Raw genomic sequence first — 26501 nt, forward strand, 5'->3', positions numbered from 1 at the left:
TAAGATAATAGCAATGGGTTTGAAAGGTAAGGCTCCTATTGTCAGTATTTCCTTTGATAGTTATGCTTCTACTTCTCAAGTTAATGATGTCCCTGAAGATAAGAAAAGAAATGAGCTTTTTCATATAAGGGTTGTTGCTAAACACACTAAAGTTGAAGCACTCATAGATAGTGGATCCAAAACTAACTTAATCTCAGAAGATGTTGTAAGGAATTTGGGATTGAAAACTACACCACATAAGAGACCTTATCCATTAGGTTGGGTTTGCGAAAATAATAATTGCAAGTAACAAGGCAATGCACTCTGAGATTTGCAATCACAAGTAAGTTTGTTGATGAGGAAAAGTTTGATGTGGTTCCACTAGATATCTATGGGATAGTGTTGGGTAGCCCTTATTTGTATGATCAGAAGGCTATTTTCTACAAGGAATTGAATCGTTATCATTTGTTTAAAGATGGCATCAGGTATACTATACACTCTCACAAGGTTAAAACTAATTAGTCTTTTGCAAACACAGGGCAATTGAATAAGGTGATTAATGCAAGTAAAAATTTGTCTCTTATGTATGTCAGATCAGGTGATCCTAGGCATGAACTTGAAGCAATCAAGGCCAATCAAGATCAGATGTCGCAGGATACACCAATGGTACAACGCGAGGAGACAAAAAATGAAAGAATTGATTATCCAAGTCCTCAGCTTATGGTTGAGAGTTTGGAGGTTCCCTTGGGTAAAAATGTCCCTATTGTGAAAGATAGACATCTTGTTGATTCATTCGCTTTTATATTTGCATTGTTATTCAGCTTGATATTAATCAATGGTTATTGGTTAGTAGTTGGAGCAGTTGATGTAGATGTTTATGAAAGTGATAGAATGATGCATGTGTTCAACAATATTGTTGTAGTCTTGATTGTGGTGATGAGCCAGGTGTACAAATAAACAGATACAAAATAAGTGGGGAGGCCATGCCCTCACTTAATTTCTGAATAAATACAACTTTTGGAGGTCCAAAAGTTCTCCAATGGGGAGGATTAAAACTAATAATGCTGTACAAGAGTTTCGGCATCAATTATTGGCTTACCAAAATAGTGATATGGGATTGGAAACCACAACCTCTTATTTCCGAAATGCCTCTTAACTACCCTGCCAAATGATTTCCGTTGTTCTATACTTGGTGCAGGTTTTATTTTAAGTAAATGTTCCCAGATATGGGGAAGTTGGATGGTTTGAGCCGCTGATCCACATCTCCCACATTCTCCTCTCCACTATTGTGCAAGCGGATTTTCCGTACATATTTATTGTAGAGTTTGATTTGTTTCAAGGCTATGGTGATCCAAAAATAAAGGGGCTCGAGCTAACTCCTATGTGAGCCATTAAATCAAGCTCGATTCAATAAGAGCCAATAATTTTAGGGGTTGAGTATAATTTTAAAAGATTAAGTGTTAAAATTGGGAGATATGTGTGATTGTAAAATCATATGGTTTTACCTCAGATTTGGCAAAATGTGTGTATAAAAAGGGGTATGTTGTGAGTTTGGGAAGAGGAAATTTGGTAGAGAATTGTGATGGAAGATTGGAGAATATTGCGAGCTAAGCAATTTTGAGTTGTGATAGTGACCATTTAAGATAAGCAGTCGAGCCCATATCTACAGTGTACATTTTAGTACATGAGAAAGTGAACTCCCCAAATTTATAAGCAAGTATGGACCCATTAACTGTGCAATTTTTTATCCCAGTTCAAACAAATCCTCAATATTGCCATAAAATGGGGAAAGCAGTGTTCCAAAACTCTTCAATTGTGAATGCAATTAAGAGTTGTGGTGATAGATGGTCTACGTCCACATTTTGGGGTTTGTTTCATTACTCATGCTGTAGGGCAATAGTGGGCTAGCAGGCACACAAGGACATTCCACCTGAGGAAGATATAGTTCATGGTACCCATCTTCATCCATATAGTTCATGAAATTAAACACCTGCATTGCCTCTCTCAAAGTCATCTTGCCCCCTTTTCACATGCTTTGTAATCAAACACAAATCAACAAAAGAGAGAGAGAGGAGACTCACTCATTGGAGATTTTTGCTTACAAGAATAATGTTTCTAAAATTTATCACATTTCTAGACTTTGATATGATTTTATCCTCTAAACTAATCTAAAAGACAAATTAGAAACATTTCCATTGCATATTGCGATTTTGTAGAATTAAGTTTACTTTATTTTATTTTATAATATAAAATAGTTACAAAATAATAATAGAATTCTTTTTATTATCTTATAATGTGATCTGTTTATTTTATTTTATTAATTCAAACGTGATCATAGAAATATTTCTATTTTATTATTGATGACAGAAATATTTTTATTTGATATTGTGATTTATTTCCTAAAAGAAAATAGAAAGAAGGTTTATCCCCTTTTATTTTTATTTCCATTGTATAGTGTGATTTGTCTCCTAAAAAAAAGGGAATGTTTATCTTGGTTTATTCTATCATATAATCTGGTAAATAATTGATATTAATAATATTATAATGTCATATGGATTCATTGAAAATATGATGAAGGTTTATTTTATTTTATTATATTATATAAATCGTTGAGAAAAGATAGTAAATTCATTTCCATTTGTGAAATAATTTGATTTTTAAATATTTATCTTGCATTTTTTTTATCCAAACTTATAATTTGAATGCCAATGCTAATATAATTTATTGTTCTAGTATTTAATGTACCTCTAAGATTAAATGAAATAAATAACTTTAAGATTAAGGGTCACCTTATTTTATTTAAAGGCTAGAGTTGTTAAATGATATTATGATTTTGTGATAAAAATAATAACAATAAATTTAGATTCTTAAAGTTAAGAGTTTTAGATTGCCAAGTAAGACTACTCTTTAGATTTGTCAAATATAAAAGTGAATAGTATTAGTTCAAAGGGTATTTTAAATTATTACATTTATTCTCTTGAATATTAGGTCATTTATTAATAATTGGAATAAAGTGTTTTCAAGTATTATTTTTTTACCCCGCTTAAGAAAAGGGTCCATAATGATGTTATGCATGCAGTAACTTTTAATGTGCATTTCCATTACTAGGTTAACCATGTTAGGTGTTGTTAATTATTATTATTATTTTATTTTTTTAAAATTATTGGTTGCATTTTTACCTGGGTAAAATTTTGGGCATGACAAGGAGAATGGTTGCAAGAAGCAGAATTGTCCAAAGGGACCATGGCCACAATACAAGGCATATTACCTCAATTATCAAGTAATTCCTAGAGGTGGGCCACCTTCAATACCACTTTATTAGCTTGAACTTTAATACAAAGCATCATGTTGAAACCCCAAAATTTCATAATAATATTTAGTACCCCTAGTATGTCAGTCATCACCAACCTTTTGTATTTAAGATGATGAAAGGTTGAAGCTACATAAGTTTTCTTGTACCCAGTATAAAATCCCACATACTATCTCCATTATGCCCTAAATCCTATATGAATAATCCCTAGCAAACCCAAGGAAGATTAGTAAGATGACTTTCATTGGACAGCATTTCATGTACATATCGGGATAGCTAACCCGATCCAATAAATCAGTGTTGAACATGAACATCGGGATATCATTACCGAACATAAGGTCCTAATTGCCTATCAAAATGACTAATAAAAGTGGAGGAGTTCAATTCTTTATGATTGTGATAGAACAAACTATTTCGATAAGCATTACATCGGTATAGTTAAACACAATATTTGAGACGCCTATCGAAATAACCACCAAAGGCAGAGAAGCAGTATTTTGTAATGCCAATAGAGTAAGCTATCCCAACACACACATTTTAGAATACATCATGCCAATACAAGTCTTGTCTAAATTATATATACGATCAGGGTAAGTTCAAAAGGCTATCCAGATGGTGTAAATATCCCAACGAAAGAAAATATAAAAGAATGTATTATGCAGGCTCATCAGAATAACTTATGAAGTCAGACTAGCACATCAATAGGGTTTCGATCATTAAAACTATCTCGATGATAAATAGATAGAATAATATCGGGAGAACTATCCTGATTATGAACTTATGACTGAGAAATCAATATCGAGAAAACCTATGGTGATAAAAGGAAAATGGAGAAGGAATCCTTATCGATATAACTAATGAGATCAAGATAATGAATCACCTATGATCTGATAGCATAACTTATTCCAAAAATAGGTATATGGTCATCAAAATAGTTACTCCGATGGCGTACTCTTGATTGGAATACCTCTATCGGGATAACTCACAATGAATTCAAAGGCAAAGCCTTCATCGGGATGATTTGTGAAGTCAAGAAGACAATTTTTAGATATGTTGATAAAACTAACACCGATAGGCATCATCCAAGATGTGTTCGACATAGGTAACCCGAAGATCAAAATCAAGCTGGTGGCTACTTATCCATATAACCCATGCCGAAATGACGTGAAAGAAAGACAGTTACAGATAGTGTCATATTTATCCACAATGACTAAATTGTCAGAAAGGTGCCAAACTTAGAAGCATCGACAGAAAGAGTTAAGTTAATGTCACGCTTCATCAAAGCAATTCAAATTTTGAAAAGACTGGCCCATTGATTTACAGATTGGAACATTTATTGCTACACGAACGACATTCTCTGAGAAACACATCTAGGAAATTTTCACACCAGAATTGCAGACACATATAGAGATGACATTGGAGTGGGCAAAAGGGGATAGTAAGAGAAACAAGTCACTAGCTTGAGCAATTCCCCTATGATTTCCTCAAGAAATTTATTGAATTGCCTGTGAAATAGAGAGTTCTAGTGGTTCCAGGAAGAGGCAAAAGGGAGAAACAAGCAAGGGTAAAGGGAAAAAATTAAAAAAGTAAGGAAACAAGTGTAGAGACCTAGGTAGAAGAGAAAATTAAATCAAGATCTATTAGACCAATTACCTGGTTCCACCCCTAAACCCAAGAGGTTTGCATAATGGAAGTTGGAAGACAACTATGGTGATGTAGGAGATGTGTACACAACCATCAAAGGCTATGATTTATTTATGTTCCACTATCATAGGCATGAAGATCCTGAGCCAATTTGCAACCCATGGAAATTGAACTTGGGAAAACTAGTTGTTCCCAATGTTTATGTTAATGTGGATCTTCTAAAACTATTAGCATGAAACTATGACCCAAAAAAGAGGGCAATCTGCGACTGGGATGGAAATCCCTATTTCTTTATATCTAGAGAGGCAATCTATGAATTTTTAAACCTACCTAGGATTTATGATTATCCCATTGTCCTTGAGAATTTGTTCCAAGAATATCGAAGGTTAGATACCACCTGTACAGGATGGAGATTGCCCTTTCACTTACTTAATACTAATGCACCATTGGAGACAGGGGAAGGTTTTGCATTTCATATAAATTTATTCAAAAATTATTTCAAGTATACATACTACTCGGTTGGTCTGGTTTAGGGTTGAACACTCCATATTTCATGAGGATAGAATCCATGATCATTGCAACAGATATTCAGTCCCTGAAAGCCAGAGAATTTGATTATGACACATTTGTAGCAAGGCAACTTGAGATGGGGCTTACAACTATCCAAAAAGATTAATCCTAGATCCACTTCCCACATTATTCCTTGCTGATGCATATGGTGTTATTTTATGGCCAAGAATTGGGTCTTTGGCCTAATGAGATGAGGATAAGACAATGTGATAATGGCAACCAGTCCAATTATGGACTTCGATATGGGACTGCAGATTTGTTAGATCTAGTTACATTCATTTTAAAGAATACTTTGTAAGAACTTTATACAATTTTTATGATCACCCTTGCAATTTTGCACTCTTAGAAGACATTAAAAGATTCCTAAGGCTTGTAAACTTTGGAGGACTTGCAACGTTTAACCACAACTGGGGTGATTGGTATTGCTTTTGTGATGTGACCATGATTAGAGTCTATGGCTTTGAAGGATCTCTATTATTGTTTCCCAAGATAGTGCCTGACAGAGTAGCCTATTTAGAGATCATAGGGCATATGGGAGATTCAAATCATATGCATTTAGGTTCGCATGACAAGCAAGCTTTTATGCCTGGAACCTTATGTGTTGGTGAATTCATTGTTAATGGGAGAGAAGGGCAAGAGTTCACATTGATCAAACTGGTCCATTATGATATGAAGTTGGGTGCTCCAAGGAAGAACTTTGCTCCTGAAGGATATATCCATTCAGTAAGGAAGAAACATAATCTTGGTAATTATGGGCATATCCCATATATAAGGGATGACTCGATAAGAAACATGGATGAAAAAGAGGCCAAATTGGCCATTGATAGCCATAACAAGGAGATGGAGAAAAATGCAAGGGAGAAGAAGACTATCGATGTTTCATCTTCAGACAATGAGGAGTCATCAAAAGGGGGTGAGGTTTCATTTGAGCAGTTCTCCAAAATGTTGATTGAAGAGAAAGTGTCACTTGTTAGGGATCCTGATTAGGAAATTCCAATAGAAGAAGATCCAAGGCAATTGACCTATAAGGATTTTTTATCTGATGATAATTTTATAAAGTCTCCTGAATTCATGTTCTTTTTGTATAACGTAAAAGGAAAAGCAATTAGAGAAAGTGTTGGAGAGGTGAATACCTCTAATGAAAAACAATTGTCAGCTACTCTGGAAAATAAAGTCGAACAGGAAATGGGTCGAATGACTCTTGAAAGAGGGAGAAAACTACTTGAAGATGCATGTGTCCTGATCTTTCCTGGGTGGGATGTGAATTCAGCTTTATTATTTGATAGTTTTGTTCATAATATTGATGCAAAACATAAGTTATCTCCAGAAGGTGTGACCCAAGTATACATGGGGTCATTATACAACTCTGACAATAATTCTATGTTGATTTGGTCATTGTATCCTCCAAACAAAAAACCCATACTGATTGATACACAAAATTCCTTCAGACATATCATGACCTTGAAGGTTAGTTAAACATACCCTATAGTTACAGCTGATTTAGGGGTGAACATTGCCAAATTGAATAAGGCTTAGACTTAATTGTTGTTGAGAGAGAATAAGTCTGGTAAACTTGAAAATATCAGGCTGAGTAAAGAAATTAATCATCTGAAGGAGATGTTGAAACAAAAGGAGCCGCAGAGACTATTAATGCAAGGTGAAGCTCGCAACCTCAAACTAAGGCTCACAAATTAAGAGAAGAAAATTATCAGCTCCATGCCCAATTAAGAGAAGCCAAAAGTGAAACCATGTCAGTGCTTATCCAAAAGAGGTTTGCTAACTTGATGACATGGATGGAAAAATACTGGGATGTATACACTAAGAATCAGACCGTTAGAGGAGCATAAAATACTAGATGAATGACTGCATGAGCGATTCAAAGAGTTACAAGGTGAAGATGAAGCAAATCCTGATACAGTGCAAAATTGTGAAAAACTGATGAAAACCCATAAGAAGTATCTGGAAGCACTGAAATCAGAGGGAGCCAATTTCCTCAATGACATATCAAACAACATCCCACCCCTACTTAATGAAGATGGAGAACAAAAGGAGAAAGTGGATTGGATTATGCCAACAAGTGCTCAAGGATGCAATGAAAGCTGCCAAGAATGAAGATGCTGATAAGGTGGAAGAATACATATAAAGCATGGTGTTGATGGAGGTAGAGGCTTGAGATACAATCCATGATTGTGATACTCGATACAATGAGAAATATTTGGCACATTTAACTAGAGTGCATTTACGCTTAACTAGATGATTAGTTTCTTTTAAGTGTTTAGTTTATCTCCAAAAGACCTTTCTCAAAGGGTGTAACCCTTTGATATGTTATAAAGTACTCAATGTAATCATTTGCAAGGGGTCCGAAGTTTAGAAGTTTTCTGAAAGTTTAAGTTTCAAGCAGTTTTGATGTTTCAAGAGAAAGACTATTTCAAAGTAATACAAAGAAAATAGTTTCCTTATTTGCAAAGTTTTGTTGTGGATGCTTTCACTTCAGATTAGTTCTCTGTTATGATTATTTGTGATTGATAATTGGTATTCTAAATCCTTGTGCAAATATCTTATATGAAAATTACAAGTTAGAAAATATAGAGTGCATTTAAGACAAAAGATGGCTATTTGCATTTTATTTTGATTGGTCTTTCTGTGAGAGTTAAATTCAATTAGATTAACTGTAATTGAAGATATCAAAATTGTGACATTGAGGGTTGAGTAGTTGATAGATCCACCTAGTGAGGATTTAAAAATTGTCTTTCAGAGTTATACATAAAGTTTTTAAGCGAACGACTCTATTGCCAAAAAGAAATAAGGCACTAGTCTAATTACATGTTAAATTTCAATTCAAATCACTTATCCACGCGTTTTCAGTTTCATTCTTATGCTAGTAGGAGATATAAGTAGGATTCAAAATAGAAACAGTTAAAAGGAAGTATAGTAGGAGTTGGATTAAAGGAAAAGATAATCAGTTAGAAAAGATAATCAAGAAGTAGGAGAAGTTAAAATAATCAGAATAGTAAGATAATTTATCCCAAAGACATATGCCACTTTGAGATAAACAACAGAGGTAGAAAGTATAATATACAGATCTGCTATATAAAACACCAAGTAAGAGAATCAATTGATGAGTAGGTACACCCGCCTAGGTTCTGCAGATCCTGAAGTGAGGGAGTTAGCAACCTCAAAAGGTTCACTCTATTAGTTGGCCAGATCAATTGGAAGATTTGATCATGGAGCAAGGCATACTCATAATTTTCCAATCTGTTGATTTGAGGACCAACACATCACATTATTACAAATAAAATCTTTAGTAGAAAGAAGAAAAGAAATCAATAGAGTTGAGAGAAAAGATTACTATTTTTCTATAAGAAAAAAAGAATCTCCACCCTAAAATCATGCCAGATCTAGGTGTACTTGAAATAAATGTGAGGCCAATTCCCCAAAACAACCATGTGCTAAGAAAAATGTTTTGATTGAATGGGGCGAAAAAATTATGAATCCAACTCCACAAATGCTGAGCACAATGGTAAAACTAGAAGAGGTGTTTGAAAGACTTTGGTTGGCCACACAATGGACAACGAGGGTCCATAACTCCCATATGTACAAGACAAGATCCCAAAAGCAAGCCTTAGAAAATAATACACCATGGGAAATGGATAAGCTTAGGCTCAGTAATGCTTGACCAAATGTTATGAAGATGATGTTTCCAAATAGACAATGGCGACAAATGCCACCATAAATTAAGAGAAAACACCATGAGAAGGTGTGAGAGAGCTAGTGGTAACCCAAGTGTGGCTTATACTTGTAGAAGATGGTGTTAGGATGCCAAAGCCAATCCTTCCACCAAGGTCTAACATAGTGAATACCAAGTTTGTGCAGCATATTCAAAGGCAAATCCAACATAACCATTTCAAATGTTTGCAATTTGACCATAAAAGATGGTACTACACTCTCAAATATTCCCAAGAATGAAGATTCATGGTAGCTATAGATAACAAATCACGAGGTGTGCAAATGCCCTTTTTTTATGAAACTGGAAGGTACAAACCCAAGGCACATGACCTAAGGGAAGGTCTTGAATATGAATGAGAGGAGACCACCAGATGTTATGCTAGTTGAAAGGTAACCCATCTCCAAATCCAAAGCCTACCCACAAAAGCCAAGACTTGATGGTCGCCAAAGGACACCATATTCTTTTGACAAAAATATTACTCTCTATCTAACCTCTTTCATAACAAGAAGGGTTTGAAATCCAATCCCCTCCCAAGCAACACTATGGGTTGAGAAAGTAAAATAAATGCATTGTTTGAGAAGAATCTTCCAGGCCTCACTACCAGAGATAGCATGAACATTTGGCATAAAGAGCCAACACTTATCTTTGCATGGAAAGGATACCAAGACCACCAAAATCCTATGGGAAACAACAAAAATCCTAAGTAATATAGTGAAAGCGCTTGTGGTCTTTAGAAGAGGCCTACAAAAAATCTCAAAGGAGCTTTTCCAACTTCATATAGGAGGCATTAGAAGTGGCCCAATAGGAAGAATGATAGACATGGGTGGCTACAATAATTTTAGAGAAACTCTAGAATTTACTAGTCAAATAAAGTGTCTTAGTAATCTAGTATGAGGGTTTCTTCTCAATTCTGACAAGGCTCGCATTCCAAAGGTCCATGGGTGAGGCATGGAAGACAAAGGAAATGCTCAAAAAATGAAAGATTTTCCCATGTTCAATCGACTTCCACCCATACCCCAAAAGCTAGGAGGACACGAGGAAATATTTACGATAGCATTGATTTTTTTGCCACTAGATGGTAGATTCAGAAGCTAGACAGAAAGTGTCAATGCAATGAAGAGATTTCTTGATATTTTGCTTCTTTTCAATGAGAGTGAGAAAAGAGTCATCCAAAAAATGCCCATTAACCAATTGGCTAGATGACTCAGGTAGGGAAATTCCTCTAACTCTCCTAGAAGAGATAGAGTTTGCCAACAAATACCAAAATCGTTCAACAGTGAAAGCATATAGGGATGAATCAAGAGGACACCCTTAACAAATAGAGCGGTGAAGCCCAAAAGTTGGAGGCTGGCAACCATTGATGGTGATGCACATAGAGGCATCCCCAAAGAGTATTTAGACGTATTGGGAGCACCCCTAGCATAAACAAAATGAAAGGCAAATCAATGATGACATAGGCCTTACCAAAATCAATTTTCAAAAAGAGGGCTTGTTGCTTAGAGTGTCAAGCCCATTCCATATCTTCCTAGACAACAATGATATTATGCTGAATGAACCTTTATTCGATGAAGCCAGTTTAATCAGGATGAACGCTTTGAGGAAGCAAATGATAGATTTTTAGAGCTAAGGCTTTGGATATAGTTTTCTAGGGGACATAAAGCAACATGATCAGCAACCAATTACAAATGTGCTCAAGACCGCCAAGTTTAGGTAAGAATTTGATATTGCCTTTTTTCACCAATTTACCTAATGATTGGTTATAAAAGGCTTTAAGATAGATCTTATGAAGGTTTCAATCCACACAATAACGAAGGGTTTTGTAGAACTCACACAGGAAACACTCACAACCAACAGCCTTGTCATCAGCCATAAAACTAACAACCTCTTTTACGTCCTCTATAGTGAGAAACTACTCATAGAAAGCATGTTGATCCTCAAAAAGCCAACATGGGACAACCCGAAGACTATCTTGGAGAGCTCTATCTTTCTCAAAGGAAGCATCTTGAGAAGTGAAGACTTTTTCATAATGGTGCACAAATGCTTGGAGAATATCTAGTAGCTCAAAGAACACCTTGATTTTTTTGATGCCTAGTGAAGAGTGACGAGCTCAAAGAACCAAAAAACTCCTTAAAATCTTGGTCACCAACTTTTAACCAATATAACCTATTTGATTTGAGCTTCTTAGGTAGAATGAGGTTTAGAAATTTTCTTTCGATGATAAATCTGAGCCACCCAAACTTGCAAACTTGGAAAGAAAGGGTCAGCGGAAAGTGCTTCCATAGCATTATAGAGATTTGAGGTGGTATCCTTGTAGGATTGCCGACAAAAAATAGGAAGTTGACATCCATTAATGCAAAAGAAGTGTGATGTGTGTTGGATAATGAGATTCCATCGGGTAATCCGCATTGATTGTTGAGTAGAATGATATTCAAGGTTCCAAGGACCAACGTGAGCTTGTCATATCATTATATTTTTATTTTCTATTCTTGTTCTTATCCTTATCCTTGAGAAAAAGCGTACTTTATGTAGGGACACTTTCAGCCCCCCATAATTGATAATATTATTTTTAATTTATTATTATGCTACTATTTTAGTATATTATATAATTAAAAAAATGCAATTTTTTCTGTATATTTATTAAGAATATTAGCATACTAATAATGTAATAAAAATAGTATAAAATCAAAAAATAAAATGATTTTTTTTGTTTCTTATGTTGAAACAAATATGTCAAGGTTTTTGCACTCATATGTGATTGTAATACGCCTTCAACATAATTAAATTAGCATACCTATCTTGAGAGGAATATAGGTAAAGTACGCCAAAAGATGTCATATTTGTTATTATTCCACTTAAAAAATCATTAAATTATAGTTAATGTTAAAATTATTATATTATGATATTGTGATTAATATTAACTTATTATTAAAATATGATTATATTTTTGTATTTCCTTTAAACTCCTTACAAGAGAAAAAAAATCCTTTTAGTATCAAATTATTACTATTATATTTTTTATATTTCTATTAAACTCTTGATGAAAGCATTAAATCTATTAAGACTACATTTTTTTAATTGGTGATAATATGTATTTTTATTAATTATAAAAGTCTATAAATATCATACAAAATCAGGGGCCTGCCATATAAATTCGCCATCCACTACTCCCGAATACCAAATACTATTAGTCTGAGAATTTGCCAAGATCTAGAGGCAATGGAAAACACAAATAAGAGAGAACAAAACGTGACAAGAATAAACTGTATTCCTATCAATGATACAAAATGTGATCAACTGGATCATCAAGATTATTCTTGTTTACAATGTAGATGAGCCTGCTTATAAAGGCAAGGCTAAGAGACAAGAGAGCACACGATGATGACATGTGGCTCAATGAGATGCAAGGGTAGGTAGGGGTAGGTAGGAGAAATAGTAAAATATTCCACATGAGATGGATCACCCACTGAAGATGGAATTATCGCTCCACAATAAGTGGATATGATAAAGTAATAACAAGATCACACCATAAAAGGTTGAAATTCTCCTACATACACACTCCCAATGTAGCACATCTCCCTAAGTGTCTCATATGCAAACTATAATGTTGTGCATGTACCTAAGTAAACTTAAGTAAAGTGTAATTATATCCAAGATGAATAATTAATTACACCAACACCCCCCCTTAAGTGGAACTTAGGGGAATGCACTTAAGTCTACAATGCAACTAAGAAATGCAAGATGGGTCCTGGATACTAGGCCATGTTAGGTACCCATGTACAAATGCAAATGCAATCTCCCATAAAGCGGGGAAAGAGAGAAAAACCACATGGGAAAAAACTCCCCCCCAAAAGAGAGATGATGAAAGCATACAATGCTCTCAATGATGAATAAGAAGAACAGAATTTGTCCCCCCCATAAGAGAGAAGAGGATACCATGAAGCTCCCCTCAATGTAAAATCTCCTACAAAGATGGTCCAATGATGCTGACCAAAATACCTTCAAATTAGGGAGAAAGAGAGCCAATGTTGCACCAATAATATCAAAGTGTGACAAAACCAGGTACCAAGTCGATGCTAATGAATCACTCACTACAACAAAATGAAGATCAGGCATGGGGACAACCTGCTTTGAGCATCAACTGGATACTCGTAAATGGCAGAAATACTGGTACAATCAAAGTTTCATGGGAGCCATGCACAAATGTGTACAATCTAAGTCTCAAGTTGAGCCATGCCCAAGTCTCACAAGATATTCCTAATCTATTTGTACTAGAGGATTACATCAAAAATGTCATCATAGACAAGATACAAAGAGGTGTGTGGCACTTTATGATAGTGCGAGTACAACATTGCTCATGCAAGAGAATGCAAAAATGGCAACATGAAGATGATGCCAACAAAGAAGCTTTGTAGAATACTACAAATGAAGATGCCTTCGATTGGGATGTCGCCAAGAAAAAAATAGGAGCAATAGGCCCCCCCTTTGGCTTCCTGTTGAAAGCGTTGCAAGACAGGATTGGTAGACAAGAAAAAAATAGTGTTCTCATTTTCACTTATTAAATGATATTTTTGTTTTCAAAAGATTTAAAAAAACCCCTTAAAAACATTCATTAAAAAAACCAAAATGAAAAAACTTTATTAAAAAAATTAATAAAGAAAAAACTCCTTTTTTATTTTTTATTTTTCAATTAAAAAAAACTTTTATTTAAAACTTTTATTAAAAAACTTAATAAAAAACATTTAATAAATCTTGTTTAAATTATTAATAATGAAAAGTTTAAAACTTTTCATAAAATACGATTTTTTAAAGTTTTTTTTTAAATTTTAAACTTAAAAAACTAAATTAAAAAAGTTTTAAAATATATAGTTTTTTAAAATAACGGGGAGGGATGGGTGAAGTGGGTCCCCCTGCCACGGCTGTAGCCGTGACAGGCGGGGCCATCCACCCACCACCCTACGGACCTATGGGCTGCAGGGTACTATCAGTACCGCAGATTAATTTATTTTTTGGGAAAAACAAACAAAAAATCCCTCCCCCCCACCGAATTTAATTCGGATTTTAATTAATTTTTTTTTAATTCTAAAAAAATATTAAAAAACAGAAAATTATTTTTAAAAAAAAATTCATACTTGTACCACCTGCGTCAGTCCGTCCATGCGGCCAGGGAGGACGAATTTTTCTTAGCTTCGGATCAAATGTTTGGATTTTAGTAAATGGACAGGCGATCTTGAGGTTTTCGGACCTTCTAAGAGCAATGGCGATGACAGATTTGGCCAAAAAATGCTCCAAAATTGCAGATCATTGTCGGGACAAGTCACCACTCTCCACCTTCAAACGACTCTAGAATTGGCCTCGGATGTTGGATTTGGATGAAATAAAAGGCGATTCTAACTTTCTCGAACTTCCTCAATCCAATGGTGACCTCAAATTTGACCCAAAAAGCTCCAATATGCAAAACCCCAAATAGCATCAAATTTCTCTCAATTGGCAAACCAATGGCACTCCAATGGATTTGATACCATGTGAGAATTTGTCAAGATCTAGAGGCAATGGAAAGCACAAATAAGAGAGAATAAAATGTGACAAGAATAAACTATATTCCTATCAATGATGTAAAATGTGATCAACTGGATCATCAAGATTCTTCTTGTTTACAATGTAGATGAGCCTGCTTATAACAGCAAGGCTAAGAGACAAGAGAGAACACAATGATGACATGTGGCTTAATGAGATGCAAAGTTAGGTAGGGGTAGGTAGGAGAAATAGTAAAATATTCCACATGAGGTGGATCACCCACTGGAGGTGGAATTATCACTCCACAATAAGTGGATATGATAAAGTAATAACAAGATCACACCATAAAAGGTGGAAATTCTCCTACATACACACTCCCAATGTCGTACATCTCCCTAAGTGTCTCATATGCAAATTACAATGTTGTGCATGTACCTAAGTAAACTTAAGTAAAGTGTAATTATATCCAAGATGAATAATTAATTACACCAACAATTAGAGTTTGAAGAGTTTATACAAAAAACAACACCTTATAGTCCAACATGAAGAGATATCAAAATAGGCCACTAAGGCGAACACCCTACATATAAAGAAACTATTTTCAAAACAAAATTGATAGATCCCACACCTACAAACACCTAGAGAATACTTATCCTATGCCTTCTTTCCTTTCCCAGGGCCATTCTCCTAATAATCTCCTAGACCAAAATGCATAGCTTTGTCCTTCCTTTGTCTCTTGGCCTTCATTGCCATACACAAATCCACCTCTCATTCTTGAACATAATCTTTCAGTGTCTCCCAACCAAACCAACCCGAGCTTCCTCCTCCCAAGACACTTGGTCTAAGCCATCATCCCAGAGAATGAACAAACAAAACTCAGCATCACCCCCCTCCATAAGAATCCCCTCACCAAACCATATGTGCAAGCCCTTTCTCACCTTGACTCTTGCCAAAATGGACATGAGTCTACAAGTAAGTTTCTTTGGAACACAACCTTTCACCATTCATAATAGATCCTCTTTTGACTCCAATTCCAACCCCCATGTAATGAGCATTGACACCAAATCCACATTCGTTTGGTAGCAAAATTTAGACATCAAATATTCCTCAACAAAGATCCCATCCAAAATCTGCATGAACATTGGATAATTAAATTTTAAGACACCCCAAGACGTATCTCTGTAACCCTTCCAAAGAAGGAAAGTTGTTAGTTTGTGGAATGCAGAGAAAAATTAACTTTCATACTTCAATGTCCACCTTCCTCACTTCTCACCATTAACAATTTTGATTAAAAAAATAGAGAAATGGCAAGAAAACTTGCCTTAAAACTCCCAACTGCCCCCCATATCATGTCAACCTTAATTATTCATACATGATATTGTACCCATCCCCTGACACCCAACTCATATCCTGATAGTCCTTGTACATCCCTTTGCCACCTACCTCTTGCAATGATACTCCCACTTTTGAAAAAATATCGACAATGGTGTTCCTTTCTAGCCAAACATGCAAGATGCAAAAAAAATAAAAATTTCCAACTCCCCTCATATGACCTAAATAATTTTATTTAATTTCCAAGAGGGGGCTTCACCCTTGGAAATAGGCTTAATAATAATTTGCAAGTCACCTTCTAGGTGTAAGCAATCAATCGCAATTTTTTTGACCAATCGGATACCCCCCAAAGCAGCCTAAGCCTTTGCCTCATTATTTGTACCATCTGCTAACATTTTTGTCCCAAACACCACTAGATCACCCTTTCGATCTTGAGCCACCCATACTGTGCTCGAAGGGCCTAGATTACCCTTTGAAGCACCGTCAAAATTCACTTTTATCCAACCAGCCTTTGGTGTTTTCCAATCAACCATTTTAATCACCCTTGCTTTTGGAATAACATGAAGAGGCCCATTAACATGCCAAAATTTGACCGACTACCATTGGGATTGGACAAGGGAATCTTCTCTTCGGAAAGGTACATTATTTTGGTTTATTTGAGTGATAACAGTGTTAACCAATTTTGATATTGCATTTTCAATCCTACATTGCACCCTTTGAACTGGTTCCAACTTGTCCAGAAAAACTCTCCTATTTCTTTTTTCCATTTCCCAGATCATGGTAGATGAGCATATTCTCCAAATGCTAGAAAAAATTGACTTTGAATTGCCCCTAAACCAGCTTTGGAAAAAATCTTTCAAGGTCTTAGGAAAAGGAGACAATGACCCCAACTTATTCATAACAAAATTCCAACATTCAAAAGAAAATTCATAGTGAAGAAATGAATGATCAATAAATTATTTAGCTTTATTGAAAAGAGAACACCTTAAAGGTCCAAAAAACCCAAGCTTTTGCAATATATCTCCCATGAGAATACGCCCTTTCATTGCCATCCATGTAAAGGAGCCTGCCTTTGGAAGACAAGCTTTATGCGAACACAAATCCACTGGCCAACCTCTAACTCCCCAACCTCCTCAATCAATTTGTAGCCAATTTTCATAGATTTTTTACCTTGCTTAGACCCACACCACGCCAGTTCATCCTTGGATCCCAATAAAATAATCTTCCACATTAGCATTTCAACCTAGAAACAGGAATCCAAATCTCAATCCACATTCAAATGATCCATCATCTTCCATTCCCAATGTGGGACCCCATCAACCAATTTCCTTACTAAGTAATCACACACTTTCAATCCCCATTGAAATTTTGAGGCCCTTTTAATCTCAACTAAATCATCTTTCTCCCCTAACACCTCATCACCATCCCACGAGTCTTCCCAAAAATTAGTAGTCATACCATCCCCCAAATTCCAAGTAAGATGTTCTATGTGATACCCCTCTAACTCTCACATGATAAGGTAGGTATTATGATATTGAACCTACACTTAAATACAAATGATGAAATGGTAATCAATGTAGATAAAGATATTTGTTAGATCTAAACAGTCATTTTGATGATAATGTTTCTACTAGTATAGTTAGTTACTGAACATAGCATGGATACGTTTCTATGGATGTTACATGGAAAGGGATGATACCACATTATCTAAATAGATGAGAATGCATGTGATGTTAAAATTCTCTTCCAATGAATTTAACATTTGGTTTCTTATATGTATATGAGGATGCCTAGGTATAATGTGGAAATATTCTAACTATGCTATTTAGGAGGTGGTCATTTTATGATGGATTGTGTAATTGTCTAGTGGCTTCTCTAATCATGTTTTCTATGTGATCTCTTTTGGGTAAATGAAGTATGATATAGGGTAACCCCTTATATGTTCATTCTTGATTATGATCTTTTGGATTCATGTTGACTTTAGTTACATATTATTTATTGGGAGTAGTCATACACAGTTGATTTATTAAAGGTTGTTTATGCTTAATGACTCAATGTTTCAAGACATGATTATGTTATAATGATATATATAGAAGGACCTATTGGAGGTACTAAGGTTATTAGTTATAGTTATGATTTCCTAATGATTTTGATATGATGAGGGTATAACAATAAAATATTAGGGTTTATTGCTTAGGGTTACTTAATGATTTGATGTGAGATGAAGTATTATGATTATGATGTTTTATGCTCATGAGGACTTATGATTATGATAGGGTATTGTGTTATAATCTCTTGATGGCTATATTTTAGATGATGTAATATGTTTATGATGTACTAAAATATGTTCAAATGATTGCATATGAGGAATGCTTATGATAATAAAGCTATTTGTTAGATATATATATGGATGTGTATCTGTGCAAGTGTTTTGTGTTTTGTTTTGTTGTAGGTACCAGACATCGACTCCACTTGACTTCAAAGGTCTGAGTGTGCCTAACAACACTCGATGGTGGTAATGGAGATAGCATAAAGGTCTAAGTTGACTTATCCCTAACCATTATCCTGTACCAGGACAATTGCCTTTGGTCTTGAGATTACTTGTTTGAATTCCATAAGGGAAATATTTGAATCCATGAGTCAGTTGTCCTTATTAGATGGCAGATGGTGTTTTATCTCGTTTATGTCATGTGTAGTATTTTTAATTATATTTATCAGTTGATAATGTGATTTAAGGTGTATGTACATATGGTTATTAATATTATTGGTATTACTTAATTATATGGTATAAATTTACTTGTATTAATATTATAATATTTGTTCTCATTTTGTAAATTATGAGCCTATTTATGTGTGAGTACTGTAGTACCCCTACCCTAATCAATCTCTAACCTGGGTTTAATCTTGATTAGTTTATCTTAATATTATGTTATAGTCAGATGTTGATTTAACGCATAGTTGTTGATGTGGTTTTCACACTAGTTGTATGCAAGTTATTCAGTGTTCCTATTTCGTGATATTAGTATCAGACTAACGCTTTCATTAAATTTTATATTTGTATGCATGTATGACTCTTGGTTGCAGGAAATTTCAGGTACAATGCCGTATGAGTGCGAGGTTCGTCTTCACCTGGATTGCAGGTTTGAGTGTACCTTTTTGATCCTTAGAGTTGGATTAGGTGGTCGTAAGACCCTAGTTGACCTTAGTCGTGCTCCAGTGAGCATCGCCAGTCGTCGTCGATAATCCCTTTTTGTTTGGGTTTGTGAATCGTCTGGTTGGTTGACTTTCTCGATTTGCGTGCTTGGTGTGTATGGTTAAATTGATTAATTAGTCCTTAGTAATTATCTTGATTAAATATGTAATTGTGCATTAGAGATTAATGGACTAGATTAATCGGGATTTCGTTATGCGATTTTCGTTGTTATTGGATTGCTCGTTTTAAATTGGAAGTAAGTTCGATTAATGACTGATTTTGAATATGAAATGCATTTTATATATGCTGTTGAAAAAGAAAGTTTTGTATTTTATCGCAATAGATTGATTGTATTCTGTTGGCTTTTGAAATTAGAAAGATTAAATTTCAGTTGATTGAGAAATCGATTTTGGAATTGAAAAGCAAGTTAATTGTTGCTAATAGTTTAAAAAGGAATTATTTGGAGAGTTATTTGGAAATAAAAATTTTAATTCCAAAAATGGAATTTTGGTCAACTCTTCCATATAACCCAAAATTTGGGGAAAATTGGAGGATGGACATTTTTGGAGAATTTTTGGTTGGAAAAGATTTTGGAGATGAAATTTGAGGGTTTTGGATGGAGAAGGAGGGTTTTGGTAGCTGGAGATTGGGACTCTTCAGCAGATCTTGCCAGGAACGCGAGATCAGGTAGGATCTAATTCTCCATCTTAGTTATTGTTTAAAATGGAAATGGGGGTTTGAATGTTTTCATGCTATCTTGGTTCCAGATTCTCCATTGAATGCCATGCTTATGAACTGATTTAGTAAATTAGTTAGCTTGGTTGGAAATGTATTTGAGGTGTTGTTAATCCCTCTATCCTTTTTGGGCGTTTGAAACCCTTGGGTGTTTGTAAAGGATGAAAAACCATCAAGAAAATATGATATCAAACGCAGTTCTTATTAAACCGAATTTATATTGAATCGAAATTCATTATCAAGCTTTGAAGTGGGCGTTTTGTTTTAGAAGTTCGAACTGTGTTTTAAAGGGAAAGGAAAACATTTATTTTTATATCGAACTGGGCGTTTGTGACCATTTCCGAACTGTGTGTTATAAAAATTTATACATTTTTGTGCTGGGCATTTTTGTTGTGTTTGAACCTGTGCGTTGTATTATTTTAAATGAAAGTGTGCTGGGCGGAGGTTTTATGTAAGACGAAGCCTTGGTTTGGGGTTGGAGGGCGGGGAGCGGAGCTCCCCCGCTCCTCCTCCCCTCCCCCGCTCGCTTCCCCGTTGTTCTCCCCCGCTCGCTTGTGTAGATAGCTGTGGCCGCGGCACTGCGGTGGCTGCAGGGGCCGCGGACCTGCGGGCACCGCAGTGGCGCCGCCCGCACTTTTCCCGCGGCTAGGGTTTGGGCGCCAGCCATCCCTGTTGGGAGGTGGGCCCCGCCCTCGTTGTTTTTAAAATGTTTTTTTTTATTAGTTTTTAAAAATGTTTTTTTTTAATGTATTTTTTTTAGTATTCAAAAAAAATGCATATAATATTTTTAAATATTATTTTAATGTTAAGGTTTAATTAGTTCTTAATTATGACTATGGTGGCAATATCTTGATAAATGTTAATTTGGATATTAATTAATTTTATAATGGAATTTATAAGTTAATTATTATTCAATTTCATTTTGTGGCTTATGCACTTTTCTAATTAAGTTCTAAAATTGATAATTTCGTCATCGAATATTAATTGGCTATACTTTGGACCAATCTTGGATTAATAAGTTTATATCTTACCTTCTAGCTGATTAGAGCATTTGGCTAATTGAGGTAGTATTGTTTAAAAATAATAGAGAATAATATGTTATTGGAAAATCGTTGAAATACGATGGAGTTACTAATTGATGATGTTAAATATTATCGTAGAACATATCATTTGAGTAATTGAGAAGTAAGTGAAATATTTATCGTTAGAAATTGAAACGATATGCTTTTGGAAACGATTGTCTCTTTTTAGAATCTTTTTTTATAATTATATTCCGTGATCCGTATTATGCATCTGGGTTTGAAAAATATGAAACTGTAGAGGTTGGTTTCGAACCAGTATGTCAATGACGTTTTGATTGGAGATTAGATATCTTATTTTAGTTGATTAATGGTTGTCTGACTTTTTATTAATATGAAGTGGTTTAAAAACTCGTTATGGCTTTATATGTCTGTTCAATGCTTTGAACCTTAGAGAGTTAGAAAACCAAGAACAACTTATCCCTAAGATGAGGTAGATAACTGTAATCTGATTTAGATCTTGTAGAAAACTTGATTGACGTTTAATGTTTAGATCAATTCGGAAAGATTGCATCTGTTGAATATTGTCTTTCCTGTTCATTGCCTATGCGAGTTTAATTGTTGTATTCGTTTTTTGCTTATGAAATGGCAAGAGTGTTTTGTTTGATAGGTCCTTGTCGTATGGATTGACTTGGGGTACTTGTTTCAGTCCTCGATTCTGAGTTGGCTGTTGTATTGTGATGTTGTCATAGTTGGTCATATCCTCTTTGTGTGAGTCGAATGATGATTTGTGGTTGACCGTTGTTGGGCAGGTCTCTAGTTAGAGTACCGTTAGTAAGTGTGCATCTTTGAGTCGTGTCTGACCAGATGGTTGTCTATCCCTTCTTGAACTTCGTTCGTCTGACCATGTGTATTCCTTGGTTTTGAGTTCGTCTGAGTATAGTCTAGTGTCGTGTGGGAAAGTGGCTTTCGATTGGGGGTCACGCCCAAAGTGGCTGCTGGGTAACCCGTCGAAAGTGAGTCTAATAAGTGATAACCTAAGTAGATTAGAATGTAATTCCTAAGTAAGTTAAATGTGCCTCACACATGGGACGTGTGCTAGCATAGACTCGACATGCTGTGAGAAGGCCTGAAATGGCAAACCACCATCTTTGTCTTCACGAGAGGATGTGTGGGTGCACATGAGGCTTGGATGGGCCGGAAGCTCGGATTAGGTCGCCAGGGTGACCCAGTGTATGGGGTCGGGACCTATGAAGACTTGCCATGGTATCCATACCAGGTTGTGTGATGACACTTGTCCCTATGTTCGCTAGTGTGTTGTCGTTTTGTCCTGTTAAGAGTACCTTTGTGGGTCGTCCTTTTGTCTCTACCCTTGTGAGTATCGGTTTCATGTTAGACCTTGGGTGGTGATGGCTCAGTTTTGTGGATGCTCTTCTGGACTTATGTTTTTAGCTTTGATTATGTTCAGTTGGATCCTGTTCTTTTCAAGGATCGTTTATGTATTGATTGACCGATGCGGTCGCTTGTATATTGTTTATATTTCGCCTTGATGGCCGGATTGTAATGGTGTAACCTCTTGTATTCTTAACTCTATTAATTATCAGAGGGGTCTTGCAGTTGAGCAGACCCGGAGATGTAGCCCTTTAGGGGTGAACTCCGAGATCATTATGGTGTTGTGTGATGTATTCTCTCATGTTTCCTTTATTCAGCTTTATCATGTATGATTAGCTTATATTAAAATGGTTAAGTGGATAAATGGAATTAACTTTAAATGCTTATATTCAGTCCTTTCTTGAATGCCATGTTGATCAAATGTATAAGTGGTTTAGATGAGATTTATCGTAGATGCACGTTGTAATCATATTTTAAAATGCAATATATTGGAGTATGAAAGAATGTATCTTAGAGTAATGGAATCTATTCAGTTGTGGTTAGAAAATTAAATATGCTTGAAAGACCTCTTATGTTTAGTATGGCTTGTAATTTTAAATGAAAAGCTTGAATGAAGATTATGAATAGATCTCAATGGATGAGTGATTGCTTGTGATTTATATTTCCATCCTTTGAAAGAAATTATCCTGATTAAGAATTATCTCGTTATTAAGATAATCAACTTATTGGAATTAATTGTGTGAGTTAAGTGAATTGTGAAATTTAAGTAATCTCGTTGGGAAACTCTCTAGGTGTTAGTTGATGTCTTTCGCTATGTAATCTGAATCTTTGATATCTTGTTGTATCTTATTGTGGTGTAACTTTAAAAAAAAAAAAAAATTTGCACTCTATTCTCGTGTTATGGCTTTATCCCTTCGGGGTTTCCTGGCAGGGCATTACAAGTACAATGTGGTGGAGGTATAATAAATAATATAAATTTTTATTTGTGTAAACATGTTTTGAGTAGGGTTAATTTTATGTATTAGTCATTGATGATTATTTATTATTATTTGTGGGAATTGGTTGCTTATTTTATAAGTTTAATTTATTGATTTTCTTGTTTTGATTTGGGAAGTTTAATTGGTGGATGTGTTGGTATTCCCATACATGTTCTTTGTGAGGGAATTTTATTATTTGATGGTTAATTTTTTAGTGGAAGGTTGGTTTTTTTTTTTGGATTTTTTGGGAGAAGTTGGAGAATTTTTGGAATTGTGATATGTTTGGAGAGGATTTGAGAGAGATTATTGGTTCTTATGCAAATTGGAGAGGGCATTTCTTAGAGGTGCTTTTGGTTGTTGTTTGAGGATTTTTTTGGAAATATTTTTCTATTCTTTGGGCTTTCTCAGTAGTTGGATTCTCTTGGTTGTTCGTGGATTTATTTTGTGCATCATTTTTCCTTCATTCTTCTTCATTCTTGTTGTCTTCACAGGACCCAAGGTAGGGTTTAAAAACCCTTTTTGAATGTTATATGATTTGATAGGTCAACACTGGGGTACTGAATAAACTATGTTTAGCTTGGTCTAAATGTCAATCTAGGGATCATAAGCTTGTGAAAGTTGGTGTGGCTATTTGCACAAGAGCTGTAGGCAGTAAGATGAGTGGGGATGAAATTCAACCTACAAAAATAAAATTACAACATATCAAAATAATTCTATCGCTAGGAACTATCACTTCCCGGCAATAATACTAAAGTAACAAAAAATAAACTCACAACTCGAAAGAAAACTAATCTAGAAATAATAAAGCAATAAAAGCATGAATATTTAATATAGAAAATAATCTCATGAGAAATACACAAAAATCCACACTTGCAAACAAAATAGGAACGATTTTAATAAAGAACATAAATAAACACACATCTAATCTAATATAAATCACCAGACATCCTGAGAAGTGGTTCCTGCCTTCTCAGTATGTCCGGTGAGGGAGCACAAATGCATTTCTAGAATACTTTGATCAGAATACACATAATTTTATTCATCCAAAAAATATAACAGTCTACACACAATATTCTGCTATAAAAATTTGCCTATGTTAAAGTCTAAGTACCATAAATTAGCCTATGCTGATATTACAGACCATATTTATAGAGGTCAAATCCATAACAAACAATATCTAAAATAGAATAGTTTGTTTTGTCCTACAACCAACAAACTATATTATAGCAATTCACTTAAAACCTCTATTGTTGGCCATGAATTAAAAATGATTTTGTTACATCAATAGCTGAAAATAAGAAATAGACAAATTGGTAGGTTTCCTTCACCACGGGTTTCCCCATCACAAGAATGATGCACGTGGATTATTAGTCTATGTTGTTATAACAGTGAACAGAAATAGGGAGTATTATGATTGTTGGTTTCCTTCAAAACAACCAGCGATCTCCATTCACACATTCTTGTAATTATTTAGCTTTGGTATATAGCCAACAAGTAACTGATGCTACCTTGGAAGTTGATGTCATCTTTTGAAAATATGACATAAATACATTGTTCGTCAAAAAGTGATATGCAACAGTTCTTGCTAGAAAGTTACAGAAAGGCTTGTATGTTGCAAGCTATATTTCCCAAGATTTGAAATCATGATGCTTGTTAGTAAAGAATATCAATAACTAATTTCCATATATTATCCAAAACTATATTAAATATCACTTATATATTTAATCATATGCAATGTAAAATGGTAAGATTATATGAAAATGGAACGAAAGTTGAATGTGGGAATGGTCATGAAGGCATGTGAAATAGGCCAAAATATAGCATAGAATGGAACACAACTGGCTCTCATCATTCCCCCCTGCTTAACATCTTGCACATCCTCATACAATCATTATGATCGAGAGGTCTTTGGTTTGAATAGGTAGCCTTTTGGATTTATAGCTTTGGCCTTCCTTCTTCACCCTTGACTATTATACCTCATCACCTTTCATAAAAAGCCTCATGGATTTACTTTCAATTATTTTTCACCATCTCTTCATAACAAGCTTCCGTGTTTTTTTCTTAACTTTTTAGCCTTGGATTTTTCCTCCATTTCTCTTTTTTTCATTTTCAATTTCTCTTCTTTATCGTTTTTCACTTTTCTATTTTATTTTGTATTGTGCATAACATCAATTTTTTTGAAATACTATACATAAGAGGTATCATAAATTTTTTATCTCCACTTCTAGCTATGTGAAATAGGTGAAATGATAGGCAACATGAAGGATGAATATAATGGTAGGTAGTATGAATGATTTATGAAGGGTGAAATAATGGATGGGATCCTAAGGATAATGATAAATAATGAATGAATAGATAGGTAAAAATGATGGTATACCTCCCCCCAACTTAAAGGGTTGACCATACTCGGGAAACAAGGAGAGACTAGGTAGGGATGTTGCATTTATGATCAATATAATAAGAAATATTAATAAAGTTAAGAGATAAAACCATGAAAAATAAAAATGATTGGTTTACCAACTCACATGCTCAATTATGCCAAGGCATGGAGCCAAAATAATTCAACAACTATGAACCACTAGCGAGGAAAGAACCAAAAATTATGACTGGCACTACAAATCCATGAAAGATATCCATTCAATTAAAGAACTATAGATCAAACTAATGGGAGTTGAAGCCACTTTCCATAAAACCTCAACTAAATGTGTAACACTTGCTATAGGTGATCAAAGTCATGGTAACCACAACAAACTGAAGCATAGCTACACAAGTGAGTAACAGGAGATGCTAGAAACACCCAAAGAGTGAAACTCCATAGAAGCATTTGAGTGTACCTATAAAATTATGAGTCCAGAGGAAGAACACCGATTATTGCATTTTTATTTATTTTATGTTTTTTTTAAATTTTTTTCTTCTTTTTCATTTTTGATAACAACAAGTGACTGCTGGTAAACCAGTTTTCAATCACTCACCATTTAGTTGTGTTGTAAAAATAGTTGTCACCACTAAGAATTTATTTCAACTACAACCCACTAGAAACTAGTTTTCAAATTGTAGTTGTCTAACAACGCCCGAAGGTTTTCATTGTTACAACTTATTGTTTTTTGTT

Source organism: Cryptomeria japonica, chromosome 10, assembly GCF_030272615.1.
Source record: "Cryptomeria japonica chromosome 10, Sugi_1.0, whole genome shotgun sequence".
Classification (NCBI taxonomy): Eukaryota; Viridiplantae; Streptophyta; class Pinopsida; order Cupressales; family Cupressaceae; genus Cryptomeria; species Cryptomeria japonica.